The sequence below is a fragment of the Pteropus medius genome, unplaced genomic scaffold (genome assembly GCF_902729225.1).
Source record: "Pteropus medius unplaced genomic scaffold, Ma_sr-lr_union100, whole genome shotgun sequence".
Lineage (NCBI taxonomy): Eukaryota > Metazoa > Chordata > Mammalia > Chiroptera > Pteropodidae > Pteropus > Pteropus medius.
This window is the reverse complement of record NW_024340849.1, coordinates 37,578,884-37,591,434: the sequence shown is the minus strand read 5'-3', so window position 1 is coordinate 37,591,434 and position 12,551 is coordinate 37,578,884. Positions and strand designations below refer to the sequence as shown.

At 35.0% G+C, this 12,551-nt stretch overlaps 1 protein-coding gene, 1 long non-coding RNA gene and 1 pseudogene across 14 annotated transcripts in view; 1 reads left to right on the top strand and 2 right to left on the bottom strand.

Moving 5' to 3' along the window:
- OSBPL1A (oxysterol binding protein like 1A) overlaps nucleotides 1-12,551 on the bottom strand; it is a 190,580-nt gene that overhangs the window by 40,660 nt on the left and 137,369 nt on the right. The gene's annotated exons all lie outside the window — the stretch shown is intronic.
- Nucleotides 3,190-3,307, top strand: LOC120589891 (uncharacterized; annotated as a pseudogene).
- On the bottom strand, nucleotides 4,814-11,589 carry LOC120587524 (uncharacterized). The gene is made up of 2 exons (XR_005648992.1): nucleotides 6,489-11,589; nucleotides 4,814-5,871 (listed from the first exon to the last, which is right to left on the bottom strand). It is a non-coding gene; the product is annotated as an uncharacterized LOC120587524 (long non-coding RNA).

The following is a 12,551-nucleotide window of genomic DNA, read 5'->3' as shown; positions in this document are numbered from 1 at the left end:
CATAAAAAGGATCAAGTTCCATTTTGAAAATTTACCACTCTTCTCTATCCCTTCTTCCTACTGGTTAGGATAAGGAACCATACAGAATGCAACACTACTATTCACCGTCCACTAATTTATTGAAAACATGCAAGGCTGTTGTTGCAGATTTAGTTAATTTCATATTACCATTAGATTCTAAGCTCTGTGGAACCTGCAGTCAGAACACAGCCAGTCCTCAGTAAATGTTGCTGAGATAAACTATATACCAGCTGGTTTTCTATTTATTATGGATCTAGGTTGAAAAACAGTCCCAGAATGCATTTATAATACAAAATAGTTTTTTCCACAGTACAACCAAAAAAAGGCTATATGTTTACTTTGAGAAATTAAATATTGTCATTCTTATCAAAAGATACTGATGAAGTTACCTTGAAGAACACATATTATCGGTGATACCAGAGAGATTCAAAGGAAGCGGTTAAACGTTTAGGGTAGGCAAAGATTTCTTAGGACACAAAAAAGTCCTAACAAAAGAAAACTATGATGAAGTGAACATGACCAAAATTAAAAACTTCTGTTCAAAATAAATAAAATTGGATCTAACTATACTGCATATAAAAACTAAAAAGTAAAGAAACAAAAGCTTCTGTTCAAAGAAGATATTAAAGATGTCTGTTCATAGAAAGGCAAGCTATGATATAAGAGAAAATATATTTAATAAGGAATTGTATCAAGAATATATAAAGAATTCCTACAAATCAATAACACGAAGACATACAACCCAATTTAAGATGGGCAAAACTCTTAGACACATCACAAACGAAAATATAATGATGGATAGTAAACAAAACCATTTAGGAAATGTAAATTAAAACCATAACATTATACCATGTCATACCCGTGAAACACCAAATGTTAGTGAGGACATGGAGTAACTGAAATTATCACATATTGCTGAGAAATGGCTTTGGAATACAGTATAATGACATCTTATAAAGCTAAACATACACTCTCTAAAGGACCCCAAAATTCTACTCCTATGTAACAAAGAGAATAAAAACATGTCCATAAAAGATGTGTATATGAATGCTTAGAGCAGCTTTATTCATTATAACTCTAAACTGGAATCAACCCAAATGTCCATCAACAGGGGTCTAGAGAAACAAATTGTTGCATATTCAAGCAATGACATACCATTCAATAATAATAATAATAATAATAATAATAAATAATATACTAATAGTAATAATAAACATTGATATACATAATAAGGATGAATCTCAAAAACATTATGTTGAGTGATTCAAGCCAGATTCAAAAAGAATACATACTGTATGATTCCATTTATAATGGAGTTCAAGAACAGACAAGACTTACCTACATTGACAGAAATCAGAACAGTGGCTTTCTCTAGAGGGTGGAGATTGACTGGAAGGCAGTTAGAGGAAACTTTCTGGAGTGATGGAAAGAATCTACATCTTGACGGGGCTGGTAGTTCCATGGGTATGTGCAAGTGCCAAGACTCACCAAGTTGTACATTTAAGATCTATGAATTTCACTGTACATAAAGTTTACTTCGACAAAGAAAAGAAACTATAAAATAATTTGTTGGTATAGATGAGCATTTCTCAAGACTTTTTGGTGTTAAGATCAATTTAATTCTTAAAAATTATTTAGTACCCCTCGATGGGGAGCATGGCATAGGGAATGCAGTTAGCATTACTATGTTGGCTAGGTGAAAGGTCAGGGGAGGGAGGGAGCAATTGGGGGGATCATTTTATGAACTATATAGATATCTAACCAATGTACTGTACACTTGAAACTAATTTAATAAGTAAATTTTTAAAAAAATTATTTAGGACCTCAAAGAGTTAGTTTTCTTTTACTGGGGGTTATATGTATCATTACTATATTCGAAAAACTAAAAAAAAATTAACTTTTACTTGTAAATTTAATAAAAGTAAAACCAATGTTAACAAATAACCTTTTTTTTTTTATGGGCAACAAAACTATTTTCCAAAACAAAAATAACTTAGTAAGAAGACCGGCATCATTATACATTTTTGCAACTTCTTTAATGTCTGGATTACAGAAGACATCTGGCTTCTCGTATCTACTTCTGCATTGAATCTGTGATATCACATATTATGTAGTCTCTAGGAAACTCCACTGTACACTTATTAGTGAATGATAACAAAAAATGCAAATGTCTTAGTAATATAGTGAAAATTATTTTAACCTTGTGGTTCCCCTTGAAGGGTCCTGAGTACCCCCACTGCCATCACCATCAAGGGCCCACAGACTCCACTTTATAGAACCATTAGCATAGACAGCCGGCAAAAGGGCACCCCTCTTTTCTCAGTATATCTCTAGGAAACTTTGGAACAAGTCAATAAAAAACCAAACATTTATTCAACAAATACAGGCTGAATTTCAAGTACTACTATGCTTGGTTTTGAAGACTGCAGAAGGCTAGACCAACAAAATATTCAAGAATGTTTTCAGTTGGGATACTTCTGATCAAAATGTTATTTCATTTCTGAATTCTGCTTTAACTCTTTAAAACTCTGGCACTTCTTCAGCTAAATGGGTTTAAAGGTATTTGGAATCATTAAGACTTTTCATATTATCCTAACATTTAAATCTGAGAGTAAAATAAGTTTCTTTGGTCATGGAACTCAAAGAATTTCAGCTTGATTAAATCTGATTTTATCATTATAAAATTGATGCTCTCTTAAAATTATTATTGTTCTTCAGTTACACAATATTAACTAAAATTGTACTTTTATATATGTAGATTTAAGATCCTCAAAGCATCTTACATATGAAATATTTTATGTTTAATATATTAACATCAACACAAGTAAAATAACAAATTTACCTATACAATTAAATTCCTAAAATCTACCTTTCCCCATTTCTACAGAAGCAAACTTGGACAGATCTTAAAAAGACACCATATATATCGCTTACAACTCTTTTCTTATATGACTGATATTGTAATGTATCTTCTACCAACTTCCAGGTTTGAATTCTGGCATACACAAGAATCTCAAGTGCTTTCTGCATACCTAGAATGTCACTCTGAAGCCCATTATAAACCAGCACCATAACTTAGGGCAGAGTCAGACATGAAGGTGACGGGGTTATCCAGACAGCTAGGTATTTAACCTGCTCCTAGATATCTTCAACTAAAATGAGCCTAGCGTCTACGGCCATGCCACCCTGAACAAGCCCCATCCCGTCTGATCTTGGAAGTAAGCAGGGTCGGACCTGGTTAGTACTTGGATGGGAGACCACCTAGGAAGACCAGGTGCTATAGGCATAAAAAATAAAAAATAAGGGATTGTAAGATGACAAGATAAGGTCCTTGCAATCTGTGAGGTTAACCAAGGGTTGCCTCGCCTAAAAAAAATAAAAATTAAAAATAAAAAAATAAAATGAGCCTAGAATCTTTGAAGTAGGTCAGTACAAGTCTAAGATAAGATCCCTAAAACTAGTCATATGCTTTTTTAGTTACTATGCATCTTATAAAAATTCAATAACCTATTTTCCTATTTTAAGTTTACTTAACTGTAATGAAAATTTTTATGTAATTATCTGATATTACTACTTGATTTTGCTGTGTATTTTTATAATTTTAGATTTTTTTTCATTTTTGATCTTTTAAATTATAAAAAGTCTACGATTATCACAATAAATCTGGCTATATGTAGCAATGAGGCTAGAGTGTTATACTTGTTTTACAAGAGGTTTTACTTGATATTAATAAGTTAAAATTGTATACTCAAAATTTCAAATTCATTTTCTTACTGGTTTTCTAAAATTTAAAATTCATTGTCCAAATTAAGTAACAAGGTAAATTCTTACTCCTGTTAGTCTGTCACCATTACTGGATTAACTTAGCCTACAGAACCATCACATTCCCAAGCTAAAACTGATCAGAACATACCTATTAACCAGTCCTTTGGTTTAGAAAGAAGTTGTCTGTCTGGGCTCCTGGATTCTCTCACTTTGGTCTGCTTCATGGTGTCCAGCACAGTTGGGAGAAAGGCAGGGCACCGAAAGGCAGACCTTAACCTACGGACAAGGTACACCTTCTCTGCTGACCCATCTAAGAATAAGATTTCACACAATGGGTGCTAGAACAGACAGGAACTGAAATGAAGTGAGGATAGTAGACCACGGTAAGGTCATTTTCACCTCTTAATGACAGAGAGCACTGATGAAATGCATGGTGTGTACAGCACAGATCAGAGCCAACCATCTTCCTCCTGTCTCACACAAAAGCTTACTGAAGCCTCTTGCGGTGTGGACAGCTAAGGAGCAGAGAGGCATCAAGATGGTGAGCTCGAATCTTCCACTAACACTTCCCCACATTCTAGAAAGAATCTGAGGCTGTTTTATTGCTAGTAATTTTGTTGGCAGGGGAGGGGAAAGAAGTCTTTCCCGACTGTAAGAGAGATTTCTTGGACGCTACACTAAGAAATGTTCCATTTTGGAATTTAAATGTGCTCCAGCTGCATTAGGAGTCTGGTAGGAGGCAGTGCACGGTATGAGAGACCCTAGAGTAGATCTTAGTGCTTGATCCGTGAACACGGCTCTGGAGCAAGATTGTGTTTAACAGGTTTTATATTTCCCAGAACACCACAGACAAGGGCTTCAGATCTCCTAAAGAAGAGTCTGGGGATTATGCAAAGAGTAGTTAACAATAAGAGAACACACACAGAAACGGTGACAAACTGAATAAAAGAAGTGTCCTGCAAATACCACTCTGCCTCTTTCTGTGGCTCTGGCCTTTTTAGACTTACTTCTTTTTAAACCACACCTACTTTTTCAGAATAAATATAACCATTTGTTTGTGATCGTCTTTAGCCAGTCCGACTGCCTGATTTAACTTCCTTTTTTAAATGATCTGAGATGTTTTTGACTGCTTACCATTAGAGGGATAGAATTTCTAGGAAGAGTTGAATTTCTGGTTCCTTCCTGCTCTGTGACACATAATACCTCCAGGGGTGTTATCTGACATATATGGTAGTTTCCCTTCTGTTTCCTTTCTGACTGTACTAAGTATAGTGAAATATCTGTACTGCAAAGAACAGGTTTCTTCTGCTAGGAAAGATTATATAGTGTCCTAAAACACAATCAGATCCAAACAGTGTGCCTGACCTGAGATATTTTTGTTCTTTCTGATAAGATATGTTATGTTAATCGTATCCTGAAGTAAAATAGCTGCAAAGCTTGGTTTTCACTAATAATAAGTGAATGCAAAATTACTGAGGAGAAATAAGTAGTTTCCATGAACACATTACACCTTTGATCATTCCTGCATCCTTTAGAGTATTCTGCTTTGGTAGGAAGTTGGTAGATAATGGAGATTATAGGAAGAGAAAATTATTTTTTCCTCTAGGATTGTTTAAGGAGAACAAATTTTTATCCCTGATCTGTTTAAAACTGGCAGAACTTTCATTGCGTTCATGTGTTCTTTTGTATGCTCCTGTCGATACAAGTGTAAATTTATAAAGACCCAGAAAACAAGTTCCATGTCCATTTCAATTTGTAATAGTGCCCAGCATTGAGCCAACAGCAGATGGGTGCTTAATAAATCCTTTGGGACTATGATGTTAATTCTCCATAAATTATCACATAAAAGAAAAACATAACTGCATTAATTCAAGGCTGGGACAAACTGCCTTAAATTCAGAATATAAAGCCTTTTGTCTAGGTATGTAAGTCTTTGTTACTCTAAACATCTATAAATCTTTATAATTTTAAGAAAAGAACAGAGGCTCTAGGTAAGAAAATCTGGTTTGAATTCAGGTCCCATCACTGATTGGCTGAGTGATCTTGGTCGAGTCAATTAAACTTTCTGCACTTCAGTTTTTTCATCTGTAAAATTGAGAATATAATAATAGTATCTGCTCAGATATTTTCAGAATCAAAAGCTTTGGCGTTTGTGCAAATACCTTATACATACAAATTTATAACCCAATGTAAATTGTAGTCATTAATATTACGTACAATATTGTAAAGAGCTCTGGATCTGAAGTTGACACATAAGGTCAGAAGGCAGCGGCTGTAGAAACCAGACAGACCTAGGTTCTACCCATCTTGCTACTAGACAGTGCTTTTACAGTATTGCTTATTTTAGAGATGAAGTGGCTGAAGCATGGACAGATCAAATGCTTACTAAAGCATATAGCTATTCTAAGTCACCAGAACCAAACCTAGAAGAGAAAAAGCACATTAAGCTGATGGTTCTCAACTGTCTTATGATCAAGGTACACTTTCACCTACTACAATTCTTGACAATATACCTAAGGTACTAAAAGACTCAGAGCATCAGAGCACAAAAGTAAAATACTGTGAAGAATCTATGGTTATAAACTATCTACTTGATTCACTCATGGAAAGAACTGTTAACTGCCCCAACTGTGTTCTCTTATAGTTCAGAAAGCACACTCTTTCACTTTAGCACTGCTGTGACATTATGCTCCATCTCTTACCTCTTCCAAAAGCTGGCTATACTCTGCTCTACCACAAATCACATTTTCTTCTTAGATTGATGTCTCATCGTCATCATATCAGCTCACGTTCCTGGTTATAGTCATTTATGTTTTCCACACTTGTTAGATGCAGTGACAGTACTTCCTGGTCGAGAACCAGGAAGTGTAATTAATGTGAGTCATCGCCACATTGACAAGGAACTGGCTTTAAAAGCACTTACTTGGGTAAAATGAAGTCCATCCTAAGATCTCAAATCCTGGCTCGATATGGTGCTATGTTAACAAGACTCAGCAGCAGGCTATATCATATGGTTAGGACATATCACGTTTTATGCAATGGATGTGTTTTGAAAAGAATCGAGTGTAAACCAAATTTTTTCCAAAGATTGTAAAGGCATAAGGCAAACCATTAAAGGATCTCTATGTTTTTAAAACAATCACTTTACCTTGTAAATCCTTATTATTATATATGGTGTTTTCTGAAAGAGGAAAATTCCTCCTGAGCTAACAAGCAAAGCAAACAATACCGAAGAAGTCTATGTCCCCTGAGGTAGTTTTCTCCTTTAGGCAAAATTTAGATTGGCACAGCTCCAATGGGAAAGAAATACATCGACGTATTTGTAAAGACCAAATCCCACATGTCATCAGAAGTCAAGACGTCCAATCTATAAATTATTGTAATTAAGAAATGGGCAGTGTAAATAAAATAAGGCAGACCTTAAAATACTTAATTACACTAAAAGATATTTCCTAGGTACTTAAAACCCTTTGTTCACATATGTGGAGGGGGAGAAGGTTACCTGTTCAAATAAAGCAAGGTGCCAAGCTAGAATATACATTTTATTAAATATCAAACTTCTTTCTTCTGACATTCTGAGAATTATAAGTGTATATAAAGCAAACTTGAAATAGAAATTGGATATTTACTTAAGAGATTCAAAAAGCCTAGGGATCAAGTAATGAGACCTTTGTATGGGGAAAGTACTGTCAAGGGACCAAGGAATGAATAACAGAGCTTTGAGCCTCTCGTCACCTCTTGTTTACCCTTCTGACACTGTAAGTTTAAAGCCAGCTTTGTGGAGGCTAGTCACACCTCTGAATTCTCAATAGAAAGAAAAACCATGTTTCAATTTAACTGTAATGTAAATCAACCATAGGAAACATTCAATGTGGAAACAATTTTCCTTATTTCACATTAACCAAAAGAAAACAATGTTATTTGAAGATCCACACTTTCACTTCAGCTACCTTGCTCTCAAATTTGTTTCAGAGGAACATATAAACTTCCAAAACCCATCCAAAGACCATTTGTTATTAGTTAAAAGAAAGACAATTCCAATTGCTCACTTTTGCTTAGAGTTTGTCAGTTTTCCACTGACATTTAATAAACTAAAATGGCTGTGAGTGCTTTACACAGAATATCTCATTTAATTACCAAAACAAGCCAACAAGGTACGTCTGATTATTACACCATTTTTACAGATGAAGTTGAGTTTCAAAGAAATTATAACTTGTTTAAGATCTGAAAAGTGGTAGGTACGGGATTTAAATCTAGGCAGCTCGTAATAACTACACTTTTCTAGTTCACCTATATTTTTTCCCAAAGAGCATATACGCAGGTATGCAAAATTCAAGAAACAAAACAGAATTTTCTATTTAATATGGTCATTTATTAAGACTTTTTAGTAAATATATTTCCTACTATGTGGTAAGAACTACCTTTCCTTTTGATAAGCCTAGAAAAAAAATATGTTCTACCTGTATCACACACAAAATGCTAGTTTCTCTAATAATATTTTAGAGCACTTAAAAACTGGCAAGTTCAACATATCCAAAAAAAAATGGGCATAGGATATGAACAATTCACAGAAAAAGAAATATGAATAGCTACTAAACCCAGAGAAAGATGCTCAACCTCTCACATTTCAGAAATGGACACTCTGTAAGAACAGGGGCTTTGTTTGTTCGTTCGTTACTGTAACCTCAAAATCTTGCACTAATGGGGACTCAAAAGATATTTGTTGAATAATCTGATACATATATACTTTAAAAAGCAAGACGAAGAACTATATGCATTTTATATCATTTATGTGAAAAAACAGTATTATATGTAATAATAATGGTTGCCATTTGGGGAAAGGAAGGGGACTGGCTAGCTTAAAAAATGAGTTAAAATTTGCAAAATATATCCTATAACATTTCTGAATTTTGAATCGCATGAATGCATCACCAGCTAAAGTTTAGAGAATCATCTCTATACTAAACACACGTGCGTGTACACATGTATTTTTTAAAGATTGCAGAAAAATAACTGACTTGACTAATATCAAAGAACATGATACCAAAAGAATTGAGATTAGCATCTATTTAGTGAAAAAACCAAAATTGTACAGTGCCTGTTATAAGAAAAAAAAATTAATATATTTTTGTACTGCTTATGTTAAAAACGAAATAATTAGAAAGACTATAAATACAGTTAGCTTTAGGGGCTGGATGGAAACAACGTTCAGGAGACAAAACTGAAAACCAGATTTTTCTAAATATACCGTGCTTTGTATTTTTGACTTTAAAATCACATAGATATTTTACGTAACTATAAAAATTTAGTCAAAAAAGAATCCCTAAAACTTGAAAGTAAAGGAAACAAGTGAATCAATCTATATATACAAGTTAGTAGTTTAACCACACCATTGCACGTGACCTTCAAGTATACCAACTGTACATCCCAGATGAAATACAAGGATAAAAGGAACTAAGAAATCTAAAATTCTTTTCAACAATCATATTGTAAATAATGGTGTTTGTATAATTTTGTGGGTATATGTGTGTGAAACAAACATATATTAGAATAAAGCAAATGTGGAAAACCCTATAATTCAAAATTTAAACGAATATATTGGTATGAACTCATGAAGCATTTTTCCTTAAACAGGGGCAGGGTTCCATCTCTCTTCAATGTAAAGGACTAATAACCATAGCCAACTCAATAGCACTGAACATTTTCACTACTCACACTGTTATATCTAAATATTATTTCCCACTAAAATGAATTGTGGCTTCTTAGAGAAATAGCCAACTCTGGGTCTGGGGCAGGAAATATACCAGATAGCCTGAAAATATCTCTTTGTTTCAGAAAGCAAGGCAGCTGTAAAAGGCAACTCAATTACTGTATGCAAATTACACCTAAAAAAAATTTTAAAACTGGGGTTCTGTCAAAAGGACACATAAGCCAACAGAAAGGGCCTCTCCCTGACCAAAGATAAGAAAAAATAACTACAATAATTAAACAATCCAATCCATGTGTTCATATACCACCTTTGGAGGACATCAGGAAACCAACATATTCTGAAAAGAAGTAATGAGAAGTTCTTCCTTACAGAAGAATTCTAGCTAATAAAAGTAGAAAGAATTGCAGAAAGGTAACATGACCTTTTTGCAGCCCCTGATAAAATAAGGATGTAGACACCGATCGACAATGGCTGCTAAAACCACAGGGTTCAAGGCTGTTGGGCAACTTTATCATGGATGTGTCCGACTGACTGCCTAAAGCCAGGAATCAATCTCAACACTACAAACAGAAAAACCAGAAAGCATTTGCCCTAAATGGATGTAATCAGATGGTACATGCCTATAAAGTATTTTGTGCCAAACAATTCAAATCTAAATCTGATTGAGCCTATGTATATAATCATCCATTTACAGGAAATTCAGGAGTAAAAGAATGTGTTACATGACACCATGAGAATTTAACCAGCAATATCCAGACTGTGGATTATTCTGCAGGACAAAGAACCAAGTTTCTTCCAAAATAAATGGCAAGAAAAAAATGAGAAGAAAATCTAGAGATTAAAACAGATTTAAGAGACACATAAACCAAATACAATATGTGCACCTTCTGGATTTTTATTATTAAATGACATTTTAGATCCAATTACTACATGACATTTAAAGACAGAGAAATCTGAATACGAACTAAATACGTAATGACAATTAAGATACTTTTTTAGGTGTGATAATGATACTGTGGTTTTAGAAAGTAAGAGTCCCAATGTTTTAGTGATAGAAACTGAATTAAAGATGAAACACTATATTTGGATTTGATATATTAATTTTTATGGGGAGGCGGGGAAAGTCTACAAATGAAACAAAATTGGGCATAGGATAATGTTGAAGATAAAGATGGATTAAAGAGTTCATTATATTATTCTATTTGTATGTATGTCTGCAAATTTCCATGATAAAGTTTGTCAGATGGGATTATATGCCTAAAAATACATTCTTTATTTTTCTTCATTCCTTAGGCAAACAACATAGATTCATTGGCTATTTTGTTATTTTGTTCAAACATAGCTTTACAGATTACCTCTGCCCTAAAACTGTTCTCATTTACCCACAAAAGTCATTAATCTAGAATAGATAAGAATGAGTCCTTAGAGTCAGGTGAAAGTGTATCTCACCATCATTTGCTTACAGAATGCTAGAAATGGAAAGATTTTGTATTCTTCTAAAGCCCGGAGCCCAAAAGGGGTGTTTTAGGGGTTAAGAGGAAGTGTACAGGCCTTCTGAGCCTCAGTCCCTGCTTTTAAAACTATTTTTGTCTGCTTTTTAAACCAAGTAGGGAGGGAAGAGGTAAATTCTATGGAAAGATGTCTCACAGTTTTCCTGAAGTAATTCTTGGCAATGAGTTCGGCAAGTCAGCTTGGTTACGTGAAGGTAATTACCATGAACCGAGACTCATACTACATTTTTTTCTCTTCCTAACACCCAAGTGACCCCACGGCCCACCAGCTTGTCAGTCCTAGTTAAGGTTTTTGCATTTGAACCCTTTTTTGTTGGATGTCTAGTTCCCACTTGCCAAGCTGGCACTACCTCTCGTGGGTGGAGGACTCTCCAAATATGTTTTTGTAGGAGAGATGGGTATTCCATGTAATTAGAGAAGCCTGCTGGGTTTTATTCCTCTGCTTTAGCTACTGCCATCCAACTTGCCAACCTGTTCCAGGTACCCAATGTCTGATGTCTTCTGATGATAGACATGTACAGTTTCAGGACTGTCCCTGGTCTGCCTGTACTGTAGTCAGCTGTAGTCTCACCCAACATCTCATCTTGCAGAGTATCCAGCATCTTCTTTTCTTTCTGCACTGCTCCTCCTCCTCGAGCTCACTGCTTCTCTATCTCTACTGCTCCTCTGTTTTGGGCTACTGAGACAGGCTTGTGTCCAGTCTGTTAAAGAGGCAGTCCCCACAATGGAGCTGCCTGAGCTTCTAGTGACATTTTTTGTTAATTAAAGCCCTCCATTTTCCAGAGCAAATAAGTACGCTTGGGCAGGGAGTAGAGCGAGACCATAGACTCAGTGTCCTTGGACTGATTGTTCCCTCCAGCCCACAGGCCCTACCACAAATCTGGCTAATTTTAGGAAGGGCTCCTGCTCTTTCTCCCATGACTGCTAGGTCCTTTCAAAATCAAAGATGCATCTGGACTCTTACTTAAGTGACCGTGGTCTCAACATGACAATAAGGAGCTACTCCAAATATTTCCCAACAGACAAGGGTGTCTTTCTGCCCAGGTCACCAGAGGAACTCTAGGTGGGTTGACTTGTTACCAAGTCTATGCCCTGATGTAATCAAGTCTGCAACCAGACAATCTGTACCACATCTGTACAGAGATATCAAAATCAAGGTGGTTTTGTTCTAGTGATTAAATATATTTGGATTTGAACTGTTATATACCACTAACAACATTTTCTCAATATAATCTTAGAAAAGATATTGTCTTAGCTTATATTTTCAATTTCTTTCTTTCATTTCCACTTGTCAGTGTATAAATTCTTCGCACACAGAAGACAGCTGTTATTTGACTACTTTATAATTCATTCTAAAGCAGTCATAGAGGATAAAGGGTAAACAAGGCAATCACCTGGGGCCCTAATCCACTATTCTAACATTTCAGCAAAATAAGTCTTTGAGCTTCTCAGCCACATTTACTAAAGAAGAGAAGGCTTTTATTCAAGTAAATATATCAAGTACAAGTACAGTAATTGGCATCAGATAAAAACTTAGTCCCTAT